The sequence below is a fragment of the Arvicanthis niloticus genome, chromosome 13 (genome assembly GCF_011762505.2).
Source record: "Arvicanthis niloticus isolate mArvNil1 chromosome 13, mArvNil1.pat.X, whole genome shotgun sequence".
NCBI lineage: Eukaryota > Metazoa > Chordata > Mammalia > Rodentia > Muridae > Arvicanthis > Arvicanthis niloticus.
In genome coordinates this window covers 64,259,249-64,278,379 of record NC_047670.1, presented here as the reverse complement: position 1 = coordinate 64,278,379, position 19,131 = coordinate 64,259,249, and the positions used below count along the sequence as shown (strand labels likewise).

Here is a 19,131-nt window from a genome sequence, read left to right as displayed (position 1 = left end):
TGCCTTTTATATGTCTCACTTCTAAGCCATGCCTCTAAGTCACACCTTTAATCATGCCCTTAGGTCTTGTCTCTAAATCTGATCTCTGCACTTCTAAGTCATACTCTTAAGTTACACACTTTTAATCTCACACACCTTTAATCTCACACACCTAAGGTATCTAAACCAAGATTATCGAAGTGTGCTCAGCTGTTGCAGGCTATTGTAATCCAAGTCTCATGTCAGGGTATATGGCTCAAGATGGCTGCAAAGCTGATAGCCGCTTTCTGCTAAAGTCGGCCCCCAACAGTCTGCCTCTCTCCTTTTATATGTCTCACTTCTAAGCCACGCCTCTAAGTCACACTCTTAAGTCACACACCTTTAAGTCTCACACACCCAAGGGAAGATCCTGGGTATCTAAAACAAGATGTTATCAGAGTGTGCTCAGCCATTGTAGGCTCTTGTAAACAAGACTCTTGTCAGGGTATATGGCTCAAGATAGCTGCAAGGATGATAGCCGCCTTCTGTCAGCTCCCCACACACACCTACAGTCTCAGCTGCCCAAAACAAGGAGGAGGTAAAAAAAAAAAAAAAAAGCACATTTAACTGGTAAGGAGGAAATGAAGGATGACATGGAGATCATCTATTTCACTTTATTTCCTGTGTTTTTATTTTATACTTTTGTATTTGTATTGGTCCTTCTGTTTTAGCTTGCATTTTTTTGCCTGAATAATAATTTATGACTGTCCTTTCTTTTTCTTCACCTCTAAAGGGTAGCCTCCACACCCAGCAGTAGATGGACAACACAAAATGAACTTGACAGCATCTTTGGAGGTGTTTTTGTCTCATAATGTTGTCAGGGTTTTTTTAACATTATAAGCCCTTGGCATACATATAACAGCTTCTGGGTTTGTGTTCTTATGAGATTCCTGTGGGAATTAGTGTACCTCTGTGTCTATATGTGTTTCTTGTGCTTCTTCTTTGGCCCTTTTTCTTGTTGGGTTGTTTCGTCCTATTACAAGGTGTTTGGTTTTGTTTTATCTTATTTTATAATTATTCTTTAGATGCCTGTTTGTTTTCTAAGAAAGGATGTGGGTTTGGTTGGGAGGAGCTGGGAGAAGTGGAGGAAGGACAATCACAACCAGAATGCATTGTATGAAAACATCTATTTTCAACAAAATCAGAATAAAGCATGAAATGGGGCAATATATCAAATTAAAACAAACACCAACAAAGGTATCATTTTCTGTTGACACAACACCCAGCAATAGAGAGATATGTGAGCATGCTCACATGTCGGAGAACTCTGGAATATATTCATTAGAACAAATATAAGAATCCATAAAGTATAAAAAGGAGGTTATCTATAGAAACTAAGGCATAGAGCATCTATTCGATGAAATTGTATCAGAATTTTCCTAAATTTAATAAATTAATAATAATAATAACAAAAAGAATCCTCCAATGGCCTCAATGAGAGAATAACACCTCAAAACGTACCTTAGTCAAAATGTGAAAGGTACAAATGGAAGAAACAATATTAAAAGCTGGTAAGGAAGAACACAAACCCACCTTTAAAAGGCAGACATCTAAAAATAATACCAGATTTCTCTTCAGCAAGCCTAAGGTCTAGAAAAGCATAGAATTATAAATTCCAAGCCCTTAAATTAATTTACTACCACCCAGATTGCTAGATGCAGTGAAGATTACACTTAAAATTAACAGAAGGATAAAGGACATTGAAAGACAAGTACAAACCAAGACCATTCCAGACAACCAAGCCAGCAGCACAGAAAAAGTGCATTATCTGTAGAGGAGAAACCACAGTCATTGAGCAAATATATATTCCATCCAACAGATATGGAATAAATATTCTTGCAAGAAATGGTGCCTTCTCTAAAATAGAACAGTTCCTAGGTCACAAAGCAAGTCTTGATAAATACAAAATAATCAAAACAATTTTGTGACTTATAAGACATAGAAAAATGCAGCTAGAAATTAACAGCAAGAGAAACAACAGAAGTAAGAATACTTGGAGAGGGAACAGCTCACACTTTAACAAAAGTATGTTGTGGACAGTGGTGACACATGCCTTTGATCCCAGCACATAGGAAGCAGAGACAGACAGATCTCTGTGAGTTCAAGGCCAGGCTACAGGAAAAAAACTCATGGGGGGGGGGGGACAAGATGAAGTAGAAAGTAGGTCATTAAAGATATCAAAAATGAAAATTTTAAGTACCTAGAATAAAATTAGAATAGTACCACCCTTTATCAGAACCTCTGGCTTATGGCTAAGGCAGTTCTGGGAAAAGAGTTTGGAGTGATAGGTGCTTATAGTGAAAGACAGAGGGGGTGGAAATTTTAAATTTTATTTAAAATTTTAAATAAATTCCTAATAGAAAACAAGAACAAATTAAGTATAAAAGAAGTTATAGCCAGAAATAATAAGGAATGTCATAAAATAATAAACTAAAAATCTTGTTTTTTTGAAAAGATAAAAAAAATTGGCAAGCCTTTGCCAAGCCAGCAGAAAAATAAACAATACGCAACGTAATAAGAGTTCCGATGGATTCAAAAATAATTTGAAAAATTATATTTTTAAAACAAATGTCAAATGCAGAAGAAATGGACAATTTCCTATGAACATGTGACCCATCAAAATTAAATCAGGTGAATATAAGCAATTTAGATATGTAATAAATAATAAGATGAAGTAGTAGTAAAACATCTTCAAAAAATGCCCAGGACTGTATGGATTCACTTCTGAGATTCTATCACATCTTTTAAAAAGAGCTGACAACCTAAGTTTCTCATAGTCTTCCAGAGAATAGAAAGGAACACAACCCAACTCATTCCATGTAAGCAGTATTAACCTAATGTTAAAACTAGATAAGGATGCCAAAAACACCAAACAAAACTGCAGACCACCTTCCTTGATGAGCATAGAAAAGATGTGATTCAAATGCTGGCAAGCTGAACTCCCAAACAATGTTATCATACACCATGACTAAGCTGGTCTCAGCTCAGAGATTAAATGTAAGCTTGGTTCAATACACATCAATAAATGCAATTTGGCATACAAATAGACTATAGGGCAGAAACTGCACAAATATCACCGTAGAGACAGACAGGACCTTTAACAGTCTCAGATTCGTTCATGGACTAAGAGAAGCCAGTACTACAAGGAAAACGTCTCAATAGAACAAAACTATATACAACGAACATATAACCAATGTTGTACTAACTGGGAGAAGTAGAGTTTCCTCTAAACTCAGGAATGTGACAAAGGTGCCCACTCTTTCTAGTTTTTATTCCATACCTTAGCTAGAGCAGTAAGGCAAGAAAGAAATAAAAGATAAACATACAGAAAAAGAAGTTAAATTACCCAATTTTCATGACAGAAATCCTATACTTAAAGACCCTAGAGCAGTGGTTTTCAACCTTCCTAGTGCTATGACCCTTTCATACAGTTTCTCATGTTGTGGTGACCCCCAACCATAAAATTATTGTCATTGCAACTTCATAACTATAAATTTGCTACAGTTATGACTAGCAATGTGAATATCTATGTTTTCTGATATCTTAGGTGACCCATGTGAAAGGGTCACTCTACCCACAGGTTGAAAGCCACAGCCCTAGAGACTCTATAAGAAAACTCTTAAATATGGCAAAATATACAAAATCAGCATATAAAAATCAATTGACTTTCTATGTAGCCATAATGAACATGTCAAGAAAGAAACAAAAAAAGACCTCAATAACTTTTTTTTAATAAATGCTAAGGAATATATCTTTCCAAGAAAATGAAAAATTTTTATAACAGTGGACTTAAAGCACTAGCAAAGACATTGAAGAAGACACCATAAGACTGAAAGCCTTTCATCCTCATAGGTCAGTAGAATTAATATTGTAGAAGTATTTAGAAGTGTCTGAAATACTAAGTTATTTACAGATTCAACATGACCTCCATCAAAATTCCATGACATTTTTCACAAAAATAGTAAAACAATCCTACGACTCATACAGAATCAGAGAGCCAACACAATTCTAGGCAGAAAAGGAGCATTTATAATATTTGGTCTTAAATTATATAGACAGTCGTAGTAATATACATAATACAGTACTGGCACAGAGGCAGAAATTCTGATCATGGGATAAAATAGAAGGCCCAGAAATAAACCCAGAGAGCTGCAGATACATCACTTTAACAAAAGTGCCAACTTTCCAACAAAATAAAGACTCTTCAACAAAGGATGCTGGGAAAACAAGATGTCTGCATGTAGAAGAATGAAACCAGATCTACTTCCCTTGCCTGTACAAAAATCAACTAAACATGGATCAAAGATCTTGATATAAGACATGAGATTGAAGCTACCAGAAGAAAATATGCAAAAAGTACTCCTATGTCTAAACAAAGGCCAAGACTTCTCCACAAAGTACCCTAATCTCAAAGGAGATAATCCCCCAAATTAATAAACAATGCCACAGGAAATTAAAACACTCCTGCACAGCCAAGGAAACAAGAGATAAGAATAAAAATTTCATTTATACAGTAGTAAAACTCTTTGCCAACTATGCATCAGACAAAGAGTTGATGTCTAGAACCTATAAAAATTTAATTCTAAAAATAAATCAGAAAAGTCATCTAGTTGACAAGTAGACCAATGAAATAAACAGATAGTCCTCTAAAGAGAAATTGCATATGGCCAATAAATATTTGGAAAACAGTGTTCATCATCTTTAGGCACCAGGGAAATGCAAATCAAAACAGTGTTCATCATCTTTAGGCACCAGGGAAATGCAAATCAAAACTGCTTCGAAACTCTGTTTCACTCCAGGCAGAATGGCTATAGTAAACAAAATGAATGGTAACAAATACTCGAAGAGGAGGTAAAGGGAGAGAAACTGTTCCGTTATCAGCAGTAATGCAGGCTGACACAGTAACTGTGTATTCGGTCCCTCCTTACATGCTTATGGAGATTCTTCTAACACTTAAAAATGGGAGACTTTTCAAACCACCATATGACCCAGTTACACTTCCCCTGGGTACAGGCTGAACGACCTTCTGTCAGTAGATCACAGAAAATATTTGGACTTCCAAAGCAGAGAATATTTTTTTTCTTGGTTCAAATTGTTTTATTTCCCTCTTTAATACTAGTCCAAAACAGACTGATACCCATAAGCATAGTTTAAATGTAACAAAGAAAAGAGTAAAACTATATACATTAAGAAAAAAGGAAAGAAAATCTCTTCTATACCAACCTTTTCCTATTAAAGCAGTTTCTGATTAGAAGAACTAAACACATCTTTTTCCCAATTTAATTTAGGATAAAGTAATAGAACTTTTATGATCAGCTTCATAAACCGTCTTTAAGGAGAAAACAAATTTTTAAGTGGGTGTCACCATATGTACCAGTGAACTGGCTGCATGGTTGCCTTGTCTCCTTGAAGTCTGGCTATCATTAGAGAACTAATAAGACCAAGTCCATGAGGCCCATGGGGAACTCAATGGCTGTGACATCCAATGGGAGGGCACATACCACACATCACAATGATGAGAGTTAATGCTCTTACCCTCTGAGTCCATGTAAAAAAAACTTATTACTCTCATTCAAACTAACTGAAGTCAAACAGTTAAAAAGTCAGAATGAAGAATAAAACTATTTTCTTTTCACATAGAGGAGGGACACTCTTTCAGCTCCATTTAAGGTGGATTCTGTGCCGGGTCCCTGCTCCTTCAGAACAGTAAACTGAAAGTCAGTTACTGCTAGCCAAGCTCCACTGGTCCCTTTTCCACCTCAAAGATGTTTCACACAAAAAGGCTATTGGTTTGGCTTGAAGCCCTCTGAGGAAGTAATCTGGAGGTGGAGGCAGGCTGGCATTCAAGGCCATCCTGTGCCTGGTGTCCCCAGGGGAAATTTACTACCTCACTGTCTCTGAGAGCACCAGAGGCTCCCACACATATAGAGTGGAGCAGAGATTGTTATGTGGTCCCACTGGGAGGAAGAGGCGCTGTGCAAAGCAGAGAATATTTCAATGCTTTTCTTAGAGATAACCACAGACCTAAAAACAGTGAGTGTTTATACAATGTTTTAATTTATCAATGCAGCATGAATCATTCATTGCTAGTTTTTTTTTTGTTTGTGTTATGGATTTATGTTTTATTCGCTTCTGTTTTGTTTTGTCTTATAGTAGCAAGGAGGGTGTGGGCTGGTTTTTGTTTATGCATATGTTTTTGTTTTGAGACAGTCTCACAATTTTAGACTTAAGGCTGGCCTTAAACTCATTGTTCTTCTACCTCAGTCTCCCAGGAATTGTGTTTACAGGTGTGTACTACTTTACCCAATTTATTGCCATAAAAAAAAAAACTTCCCTAAAATGATAGAAGCTTCTGATGATATCTGATAAAGTTAACAGAATCCAGTGAAAGAATCCACTATGGAGGCCATATGTGCTTATACATCCTCATATTCCCTGAACTCAGGACCCTAAAGCAGGAGGATGAAGGGTTCAAGACCAACCTGGGATGCATGTAGGACCTGTCATGAAACCAAGACAAAATAAAAACCAAAACCAAAAAGAGCCCAAACTTTTATTTTAATCAGAACAAGTGAAGGGCCACAGTCTCTTTGACAAGGTAGAGACTGTGCTGTGGCACTTGGGGCCTGATTGGAGAAAGGGTTGAGGCTTGGTGGATATTTTCTGGCCATAATTCTGCCTCTGCAGTTTCAAATAGAAACTGTCTGTGCAAGCAGCCATTCTTGAGCATGGGTGAGTTGAGGTGGGTGTTCTGGCAAATGAAATAGTTTCACCCTTTAGTCTGGACTCCTGTCATCCTTGTCAGGAGAGACAACACCCTGCAATGCACATACCTTCCATCTTTATTCTCACCAGTATCTCTCAAATATGTTATAAACCAACACTTTCATTTCAAACCTATAAAAGACTATCGCTTACTTTCATTTTTATTTTATTTTTTAACTGGTTTACGACTTCTCCGGCTTCTTATTTACTTCATTTGTTGTCTTTTACTTGAAACAGTGCCAGTGTTCTATGAGCGAGCCTCAATAATTAGTCATAAACATGTCTTGTCTCTTCAACAGCGTTTAAAACCAAAACATCTTGTCATGACCTGTCATCACTTCTCATTGTCTGCTGTGCTATTTTTAAATCCCCTGTAATGTAGTCTTCACAAGGCAGCTCTAGGAAAAGCAGTAGAAAGTTCAAGCCTAATAAAAATCGAAATGAGGCCAAGTGGAATAAAATAAAAATCCTTTCCTCCAGGAGTCTGTCACAGACGGTCTTCCAGCTGCTCACTGCTGTCGGTCTTTATATTGTCATGGTCACATACTATACAACACCCCCCTCAGTTATTCAGTCATGCGTGATACAGGAGTGCACTGTATCATGTACAAGATGCTCTACATCTGACAGCTATAGCATAAAACCCACCAGTTTTGCCAGGATTTATGTCTGCTATCCTGTGTATTTCCCAAGTAACATATGTCTATGAAATCGTTCTCAGTTATAATAAATTTAAGTTGTTCCAGTCAGAACAATGATTTAAAAGACAAGTATACTGTATGCTCAAATAACAACAACAACAGATAGATAGATAGATAGATAGATAGATAGATAGATAGATAGATAGATAGATAGATAGAGATAGAGATAGAGATAGAGACAGAGATATCTCTCATCTGGCCTGAGTTAAGGAGCTCTGAATACATGTGGTCATAAAAGACCCTCAAGAGAAATAGCACCCTATGCTTTCCCTAACCCTTGCCAAAGCCACTAACTGATCTACCTTACAATGTAGAATTTACAGCTATGTGAGAACTACAATATCACCCGGCCAAGCAAGCACTGGTGTGTGTGGTTCGGGGCATGCGTGAACACACTGTGTGCTCATGCGAGTGGAAGCCAGAGCTTGATTTCAGGTGTCCTTCCTTGGTTTCTTCCTACCTTTGATGCAGGGTCTCTCACTGAACAGGAAGCTCACCAAAGTGACTTATTTTTGTCTGTCAGCAACAGGGAGAATAATGCAAAAAAAAAAAAAAAAAAAAGACACCGGAAATGCTTCAAATAAGTCAATTATATCTTAACATCTCTGTACATTCAACGATGATCGTAACAAACATTAAATAAGCATGAAAATTATGCGTGGGGTACTTCAAATTAAACAGGAATAAAAGTTACCATTCCACATGTGAGATAGCCAAACACTAGTGTTTCTCATCCTATTTCAAGAAATGTTTATGAGCTCTTTCATAAAATTTTCCCCATTCAACCACTCAACAGCAGTTTCCAAATTGCACATGTAAATTAAATGATACGAAGGTATTCTTAGGGCTGGCAAAAGGGCTTAGTAGGCAAGAGTGCTTGCTGCACAGACTGGGCAACCTGATTTGATCAGGGACCCACTGTGGTATATATAACATATAATAATTATTATTATTATGTGTTATTATTATTAATTATTTATTATTATTATTATTATTATTATTATTATTATTAAATTAATGAATTTAAATACCAGCATTCAGTAGACAAAGGCGGGCAGATTGTTCTGAGTTCAAGGCCAGCCTGACCTATATATCAAGTTTCAGGTCAGCCAGCTAGACAGTTTAACTTTGTCTCAAGGAAGGAAGAAAGAAAGGAAGGAGGGAGGGAGAAGGGAGGAAAGAAGGGAAGGAAGAAGGCAAAGAGGGAAAAAGAAAAACTGCTCGGCAATTAAGACCTCTTCCTTCTTTCCCAAAGGACCTGAGTTCAATTTCCAGCACCACCTGTGACTCCAACTCCATAGTGTCAGGCTCCTGCAGACATTTGCTTGTAACACACACACACACACACACATACACACACACACACACGCACACACACTTAAAGTAAAATTAAATCTTTTTAAATGTTTTAAATATTTTTAGCATCTGTGGTGGTTTTATTAAGATTCATAGTTTCATAGCTTTGAATGCTTAGTCATCATAAAGTGGAACTCTTTGATAGGATTAGAAGGATTGGGGTCGTGGCCTTGTTGGAGGAGGTGTGGCCTTGTTGGAGGAGGTGTGGCCTTGTTGGAGGAGGTGTGTCACTGGGAGTGGGCTTTGAGGTTTCAAAAGCATATGCTAAGCTCAAGTTCTCTCTCTCTCTCTCTCTCTCTCTCTCTCTCTCTCTCTCTCTCTCTCTTTCTCTCTCTCTGCATCTCTGCCTACAGATCAGAATATAGCTCTTAGCTACTGCTCCAGTGCCTGCCTGTATGCCACTATGCTCCCCACCATGGTGATAATACATGAAACCTCTAAAACTGTAAGCCAGCTCCAATCAAATGTTTTCCTTTCTAGGGGTTACTGTGGCCACGGTGTCTCTTCACAGGAGTAGAACACTGACTAAGACAGAAGTCAGACCAGAGAGAGTCACGACAGGCCTGACCATGCTTCTTGTTGGAGGAATGTATACTTGGCAAAGTTGGATTAAGAAAGCAGTTGAGTAAGTTAAACAGGACTTAATGGGCTATACTAGCAGGAGCATGGAAGACTGATGCTGAGAGAGAAATACAGATTGACAGCCTAGCTCAAGAGGTTTCAGAGGAGAAGAATATTAGTAAGTGGCCGAGAAACCATTCTTGTGATATTTTGTCAAAAAAATTGTGGTTGCTTTCTGCCCTTGTCCAAAAAAACAAAATTCTACCTGAAGCAAAACTGAATCATTTTGGATTAACAGCACTGGCAGATGAGATTTAAGGATAGCCTAGTACCAACTGTTGCCTGGTTAGTGGTACTACATTATGCAGGTCTATAATGAAAGGGAACAAGCTGAGCAAGGAAAATACAAAATGTACAGTGTGAGGAGAGAAGGAGCACCAGGAAGTATAATGGAGCTAAGTCCAGGGCTCAAAGAGATGAAGAAAAGCCTGTTGGTAAATAGAATAAATGGAGTGGTGACCTCATGGCAAGACCCCGCCCAGCTAATCTTCCAACTTGTAAAAAGTAAGGGAAAAAAATAAGAAGTAAAGGATATGACTAACAACAGAAAGCTGATGCCGATGTAATTGAACAAGGAGGCCATGTTTCAGCCCCAGAAAGCAGGAGAACTTGGCAGCTCGGACTACTTAGTTCAGCTTTAGAGTCAAGGATACAAGAAAGCAGCTGTGGAATCGTCTTTCATGACTAAGGAAAACTGCTGAGGCCGAATATGTGTCAGGGTTGTCTGTGCATGGAGAAACGGAGAGTGCATGTCATGAAGCTGTACAGGTGAAACCTGGATTGCCTTGGAAACACCAAGACATTGGAGATGCCAGAGTTATGGAATACCCACGAAGGAAAGGTGTAGAACCAACCCAAGAGAGAGACATGTGTTGCCATCAACAAAGCTGAAAGGAGCTGGAAATCTGAGGAGCACTTTGACATCAGACATGGAGAGACAGAGTTTGGAGTTTGTCCTGCTGGTTTTAGGTCTTGCTTTGTTCCAGTATTTCCTCGGTATTCTCCTTTTCTTCCCTTTTGGAATAGTCATATTCTCTGCCATTGTACATTGGCAGTATGTGATCTGTTTGTTGATCTTTCAGATGTACACGTAAGAGATTTCTATGAGAGATTTTGAACTTTGAACTTTTAGACAGTGTTGAGACATGTAGTCTATAGGGACTTTTGGAGTCGGACTGACTGCATTTTTGCATTGTGATATGACTACAAGCCTATGGGGAGTAGGCAATGGAGTGTGGTGGTTTGGCCTCTATGAGCTCACATATTTGAATGTTTGATCATTAGGGAGTGATGCTATTTGGGAGGGATTAGGAGGTGTGGTCTTGTTGGAGTGTTAGGATCCAAAAATCCAATACAACCCATGCTGACATGAGAATACACACAAAGTAAGATTTTTTTCATTTGAATTGGCCAGGAAAGCCCCTTCAAAAAGAGGAATGTGTAAGATGTAAAAGACCATGACTATGAAGGGCACCATGGACAGAGTGGGATAGAATTCAGGAAGATGCCCATACCTTTTAGAACTGAAATCGTCAAGGTGAAACAAGCCAGACTGTCAAAGAGTTTTTAAGCATGAAAACCATAAACATCTGCACCAAGTTACAGTCACAATTTTATCATCAATCACAATCATTTGTTCTTTCAAGATTAGAAACAATCATTATGTTTCGAGGAGCAGAAGAAAAATGAGGGAGAAATTTGCTAGTCATCTGGAAAGCTTCCCTAGAGCCTGGGGACTTGAACTTAACTTCATCTTGTGATCAAAATGGAGTCCGAAAACAAAATGGCAGCACTTAGGATAAGTCTTTTTTGTTTGATCCCAACACAAAGAGATGTGGCCATATTGAAGTAAATGTGTCACTGGAAGTGGTCTTTGGGGTTCTCATAACCCCAAGCCAGGCTCAGTGTCTCTCTCTTTATACATACATACATACATACATACATACATACATACATACTACATACATACATACATACATACATACATATATACATAATCACTGATAACTTCCAAAAGAAACTTCTCTGACAAAGCTGACAGGTAGATTAGATAGATAGATAGATAGATAGATAGATAGATAGATAGATAGACAGACAGACAGATATCCCTATTCCTAGCTCTAGCTTCCTGCTGCCTACAGATCTGGATATAGAACTCCTAGTTCCTTCTCTAGCACCAGATCTTCCCAGCCTGCCATGCTGATAACAGACTAAATCTCTGAAACTGTAAGCCAGCCTCAATTAAATGATTTACTTTGTGAGCTGCCTTGGTCATGGTATCTCTTTACAGCAATAGAACACTGACTAAAACAGTGTCCCCAATGGTTAAATATTGGCAAGTCTGTGATGGGAGTAGATAACCACTTTTTTATTTGATTAGATTTCTGTTGTACAAATGGTTATTCACATATAGTGTGGGAAGCCGATAGAAGGCGGATATCATCCTTGCAGCCATCTTGAGCCATGTACCCTGAAAAGAGACTTGATTACATCAGCCTACAACAGCTGAGCACACTCTGATAACATCTTGCTTTAGATACCCAGGATCTTCCCTTGGGTGTGTGAGACTTAAAGGTGTGATTTAGAGCTGAGGCTTAAGGGCATGACTTAGAGACCAGATTTAGAGACAAGGCCTAAGGGCATGACTTAAAGGCGTGACTTAGAGGCGTGGCTTAGAAGTGAGACATATAAAAGGCGAGAGGCAGACAGAAGAAAGCAACAGATTATTAGGCATTAGGGAGTACAACTTGGAACTAGGAATTAGGTTAGAGAGTGCAATTTGGAGTACAACTTGGAGTAGGAATTAGGCATTGAGGAAGAAAACTTATTTAGTATTAGGCACTTGGCACTTGGAAGAAGAACTTGGAACTTGGAGGGACTAGGAACTAGGGACTAGGAACTAGGAACTAGGAACTCAAGACTTGGAACTTGGACTAGGAGGAGAGACTGAAGAATAAATGGGATTGAATCACACTCTGTCTGGTCTCCATTCTTCGAGTCCGTCCTCACTCTCTCTCTCTTGCTGAACCCCGACCCTCAGACTGGAGCAGCTTGGGGCAATGCAAGCTCTAACAATTTAGTCCCCAAGGCTTTTGGCAGTGCAGGTTCCAACACTGACAGAGAGGTCTGAGACATTTTTGGCCCCCAAACGTGGGCCACCTCAGGCCTCAACAATATAGTACTGGCGATCTGGCCAGACTCCATGACTATCATAGACTATAATTGAGAAGCATCGCTTTTATATTGCTAAAGGAACATGATGTGCACATTGAATTACCTTCTCAATAACCGTGTTTATTTAAAAAGTCCACAGATTACTCAACACTTTTATCAGCCTTTGTCAGAGAAGCTTCTCTTTGAAGTTGTCAGTGAAGACAAGAAAGACAAGACTCAAAACAGGCTATTTGGAGAATAAATGACTGTTGAATGCTCAGTCACAAATAGGACATCTAAACCATCCCCCCACCTCCAAGGCGTAAAGAAGGTCACTGAAGAAGGGACAAAAGAAATGTGAGAGCCAAAGGAAAAGAGCAGAGTGGTATGGAACACTGACTTCTGTGCTTGGCATGGATGCTGCACTCCTTTTTTCACAATGTTTTTATTGATTGTGTGGGAATTTTACATCATGAACCCTGATCACACTTCCCAGTCCTCCCAAGTCTGACCCCCAACCTTTGGCATGCCTCCCCACATCCAGAAGAGGAGAAGGAGGAGGAGAAGAAAGAGGAGGAGGAGGAGGAGAAAGAGGAGGAGAAGAAGGAGGAGGAAAGAGGAAAGGAGGAGAAGGAGGAAGAGAAGAAAGGGAAGAAGAGGAGGAAAAGGAAGAGGAAGAAGGAGAAGAAAAAGAAGAAGAAGAAAGTCTAATTAGCGTTGCCATATACTCACTGGAGCATGGTCAAACTCCTTGTGGCCAGCACCTTAAAACTGAGTCCTTCCCCACCCACAGCCCCCTCTCCCTCTCCTTCTCTCTCTCTCTTTTTCCCTTTCTCTGTCTCTACTCCCTCAACTCTCCTCCTCATGCCCTAAATAAACTCTATTCCATACTAATTCTGTATGTGCCTATAATTCCATCACTCAGGAAAATGCCTAGGGTCTTGTATAACACTCTCTCAAAACATAGATAAATAAAAATTATAATTTTCCTAAATGAAGAGTTACAAGGAGCAATTGTTTGTTTAGAAGCAACATTTCAGAGTGTGTAAGAGCCAGCTTTTTTTCCCACAGATCTCTTGCTGATGTCTAGATTGAAAAAAATGCTATTACAAATCTAGATAGAAATAATTAAAATAGGTTTTACTAAATTCCTACCTAGACTTAATAGCAAGTTCTTCCTACAGTGGAACCTGAGACTGAAAAAAAAAAAAAAAAAAAAAAAACGCAAAGGAAAGCCTTCCATGTGGACATGGGCTTCATGACATTAATGACAAGCTTGGCTGACACTGGTATATCTCAGTGGAAAAGACAGCATCTTGACAAAGCCATCTGAAATCATTTGTTATTCCTAAGACAGACTCAGATCTCTGGATACCAGCCTTCTGGGAGTGAGTCCCATGGGCCACTGGCTTCTCCTCCCATGCTATTACATTAGATCTTATCCTTTCTGCTCAGACATATTTTCACATGCTTCAATCATTTCATCAGGGACAACATAGGTCCATAAGACCCCTGAGGGATTGAGTCACAGGAACCCAGCTCTCAACTATGTGGTTCTGATGCTATCTCTGTTCAAGTGCACACTGTAAGGATGAATTCAATTGGATATCACCGCCTGTGTTTACTGCAGAATCAACTGCTTACTTACTAGTGGGTGGGAATCCTCATAATTTTCAGAATGTGATGTGTGTTGAGAATATCCACTAAAGTAAATGGAGTACAGGCTGGTTTGATCCTCTGTTTTCACATCCTTTTTATAAAACATTGCTGGAGAGATCAGTAACCTGACCAAGCTGAAATGTCTTATTTTACCTACCTTATATGCAGATTTCAAAGGAAAATTGGTCAAACACATAGTTTACTATAAGTTACAAAATCCAAGATGATAAAATCCAAAAACATCAGAGGACATGCTCAGTAGGTAGAATGCTTGCCTGGCACAGATGGACCCTGGGTTCAGTCCTAGGCCGCCTAGAATTCAGCACTCAGAAGTGGAGATGAGGAGGGGACGGGTAAGGTCCTTTGATCTATATACCTAGTTTGAGGCAAGCCTACATGAGCCCCTGACTCAAAGGGAAAAAAAACAAATGATCAGAAATATTTAAATGTAACCAAAACAGTACATGGAAATAATTGTAGAAGAATAGAGGTGTTAATTTTGGAGGATCTTTTTTAATTTCTGAAATACTTTAAAATTCGAGTTTTTATTATCTTGGCATACACATGCATATCACATATCACTTTTTCACTGGGTGAACTAAGAAAGAAATATGCTTGTTGAGTTCATGTTGGAATAACCTAGGGTTGGTATCAGGATAAAACAAATAGCATACTTATTTAGGGCACAGATTCTGAAGGGCATCAAAACACTCAGGAATCAAACAATGACATTTCAATGTAATATTTTAGAAGTTAAAAAAAATCAATGCAAATAAAGTCCATGATAAACAAAATTATCAAGATTGTAAATATAATCTTTCTTTGATTGTTTCATGACCTGGTACCATCATTCTCAAAAGGCTAAAAATAAATCTAACCATATGACCCAGCTACACCAGTCCTTGTCATGTGCCGAAGGGACTCACCATCCTGCTCCACTTGTTCATCCATGTTTATTGTGGCCCTATTCATAATTGTTGGAAAGTGGAAACAACCTAAATGTCCTTCAGCCAACAAATGGAGAATGGAAATATGTGAGATATAGATATAGATATAGATATAGATATAGATATAGATATAGATATAGATAGATATACCATGGAATACTAATCAGATGTAAAGAGAAATAAAATCATGAAAATTTCAGGTAAATAGATGAAACTGGAAAATATTATATTAAGCGAAATAACTCCGACACGGAAGGACAAATGTTTCCCTGATTTATTCTGTTTCATTTGTTATCATGTTTTCTTATTTGAGGCTTCTAGCTTGAAATCTTCAGATATGAGTATATAACCTGGGGTGACTGCAGAAACCAGGAGAGTAAAAAACAAAATCATGAGATGGGAAAAGAAGTCTGTACAGGTAAATATCAGGACCTGGGTGATATAAAGGAGCAAATGGGGACTTTAGTTCAAGATAAGGAGGAAGGACATTACAGAACAAGATAGAAAAGGGGAATTACAGGAGGAATGGGGTGGAGAAGCGGGAAATAGCACTAAGGATGTTTAAAACGGACATAGGGAAATATTATTGGATATTGACCAAAAATTACATACTCCTTTGGGTGATAACCTAACAAAACCCCAGTACCAGGCATGAGAAATCTTCTTGAATTGTTGGTTAGGGTAGTCCTAGACACTCCCAAAACAATATTGGATATTACTGTTGCCCTTCACTGCCCTGAAGAAGATGAAGGTACCACACACTTTGGATGCAGGACTTGGAGCAAGTGATCTTGATCTTAACCATGAACCTCCTCCCAATGAATAGCCTTCATAGGACCAGAGGTGCCATGACAGTTTCCCCGGGGTGACACCTATAGCCCACAGCAATGGACACTATGGCAAGATATCCCTAAAGGTGCAATAGTGGTACTCATATCTTGGTGGAAGCCAACAGCTCTCTAAATGGACTTAAGACTTAATAAACAAAATGTAAATATGTGTGTTACTAGAAACCTAGCCAAGGACTAGTGACGCTATGGATCTTATAGAATATACGACTATCACTTCATTAGACCATCTTAATTCCTAAATGCATGTAAAACATATCCTTACACCCTCAAGTAAATATATCTCTAATCCCTCATCAAAGAAGCTTCTCTTTGCAGAAAACAAAGATCACTACAGAAAACCACAACTAGTCATAAGTGTGACAAGCAAGCCCCACTGGATTCATCTAGAAAACATCTCCTACACTAAAGTCTTGGAGAACATTTCAGAAGAAGAATGAAAGGATTCTGAGAGGAGAAAGGCCAGAAACTCTCCTGCAAAATTGTGCCTCCTAGAAATGATGAGGGATCTGCAGCCATAAAACCTCAACCAAAGGAATGGCTTGTAAGCAAAATCTGAACAAGGACAGCATCATTTGACTTGCTATGGTGGTTTGAATGGCCACCATGAGTGCATATGTTTGAATGCTTGGTCCCAAGTTGGTGGAGTGGTTGTTTGATAAGGATTAAGAGATATGATCTTGTTGGAGACATACCACTAGGGGTGGGCTTTGAGGATATGAAATCCCATACCATTCTACTTAGCTCTCGTTCTCTGCCTAGCAACTGGGGATCAGATGTAAACTCTCAGCTACATCCCAGTACCATGCCTGCCTGTTGCCATGCTCCTCTCCATGAGGATCATGGACTTAACTCACCCTCTGAAATTGAAGCATGCCTCTATTAAATGTTTTCTTTTATAAGTGGCCTTGGTCATGGTGTCTCCTCACAGTAATATAAAAGTAAGTATGAGTGGCAAGGGTAGTACAGTTAACCTCAGAGGCAGTGTTGAAGAAACAAAAGACCCTACTACCCACAGCAACAGAAGTGCCCAGACACAACCTATGTAAACATAGAGGCTCACAACATGCAGCAGATCTGTGTCTGTGCCAGGGAAGTTCATGCTCCTAGTGAAGCGGGATATCAGGCTGCTGCATAGTTCAACCAATCTCCCAAATCAAATGTACAAAAAAAAATCAGTGAAAAGAGAATTTGAATTCACACAGTGTAATAGGTGAATCTGAACTGGAGTCCACATTAATCAATTCATTAATCAATTAATCAATTCATTAATCAATCCTCACTGTCTTAGTTAAAGTTTCTATTGCTGTGACAAAACACCAGGACCAAAAGGCAAGTTGGGGAGGAAAGGGTTTGTTCGGATTATACTTCCAGATCACAGTCCATGACAGGAACTGACACATGGCTAGAACCTGAAGCAGGAGCTGAAGCAGAGACCATGGAAGAGTACTGCTTACTGACTTGCTCCTTTTGGATTGTTCAACCCGCCTTATATATAGAACTGAGGACCACCCATCCAGGGATGACGCCACACACAATGGTCTCGGCCCTCCCACCCTTGATCACTAACTGACAAAATGTCTTACAGCTGAATCTCATGGAGGCATTTCCTCAACTGAGGCTCCTTCCTCTCTGATGACTCTAGCTTGTGTCAAGTTGACACACATAACCAGCCAGTACACTCACAGATTTGTATTCTCCAGAGTGTCCAGGTAAAGCAATACAAAGTTTTAATCAAAGAAGGTGGTGTTCAGTTGCTGCTGACCATAGTTGGTATACCAGGGTTTAGAGATGCAATGAATAACAGTCATTGCCAGCAGCCTATTATCGACAACATTAATAATAAATTTGAGGGTTCTTTAAAGAATCCTCAAGGATTATTGTGCAGAATCTCAAGTGCACAGAGGTCAGATGCCTGATAGCAGGGTGCAGTGTTGTGTATGCTTCATTACTCCTTCAGGACATGGACTGAAACTACTGAATACTGAGATTAAGTAACACTTGCATGAATTGCATCAGTTGCCAGAGCAGACCCGCTAACACTGGAAAAATGCCAACCGTTTTTGCTTTTTGTTTTTTTTTTTTAATGTGCATTGGTGTGTTTTGCCTGCATGTATGTCTGGATTAACATGTTGGATCTCCTGGAACTGGAGTTACAGACAGTTGTGAGCTGCCATGTGGGTGCTGGGAATTGAACCCAGGTCCTCTGGAAGAGCAGACACTGCTCTCAACCACTGATCCATAAGAGAAAGCAAGGACATCACATTAAAATATATAAATTTCCAGAAATGGATGATGAAGAAGAAAATAAGCTGGCTAAGAAGGTAGATGACCATTTACCTCCTGCTTTGGTAGATGGTAATACTATCATCAATATCATCAAAATTAATTAGCCAGAAGGATCAGGAAAAAAAGCAGTATCCTTGGGGTGTGGCTGAACTTGAAAACGGTGAATGATTTTACAGTTCTAATAAATCTGTTAATAAGAACATACGTGGGGGGTGTGCACACACTAATAATGTACACTGGGAGAACTATGGCAACAGAAAACTAGCAGCAATGGTTTACAATGGAGTGGATAACCAGTAAGGGTGACTTACTAAGAGCTGTCCAGCACAGGTGGAAGAAGAAAGAGGGAACGTGTCACCAACATGGAGAAGATGGAGATGGAGCAGGTGTTCGAGATGACAGTCAAAGAAAACATTCAAAAACCCAAGGACTCTGAAGCAGAGCTCCAGCAGAGCCAGGAGCAAACAAGGTAGAATTTAGAAGCACAAAGAATTAGAGAGGGGGGCGTCATCAGTTTGAAGAAAAGAAAGCAAAAACATTTCTTGAAACTTAGAAAAAAAACAGGAAGAAAGGCAAGTTCTTTAAACTCTAGTGACCCCCAGTTATGTATCAGTCACCAATACGCAGCTTGGACATCAGTGTTTCCTTAATCCATGTGGCCAATTTACACCAATTTTATCCATGATGATAAATTTAACAGCATGACAAAAATTTTAGTTGTTTATTGCTTGTTGTTGATTGTTGTTGTTGAAATTAAGATGCCTTGAATTGTCT

The 19,131-nt window shown here is 39.0% G+C and overlaps 1 pseudogene; it reads left to right on the top strand.

Moving 5' to 3' along the window:
* Nucleotides 1–18,876, top strand: part of LOC117719290 (septin-7 pseudogene) — a 57,483-nt pseudogene extending 38,607 nt beyond the window's left edge.
* The last annotated feature ends 255 nt before the right edge of the window (nucleotides 18,877–19,131 follow it).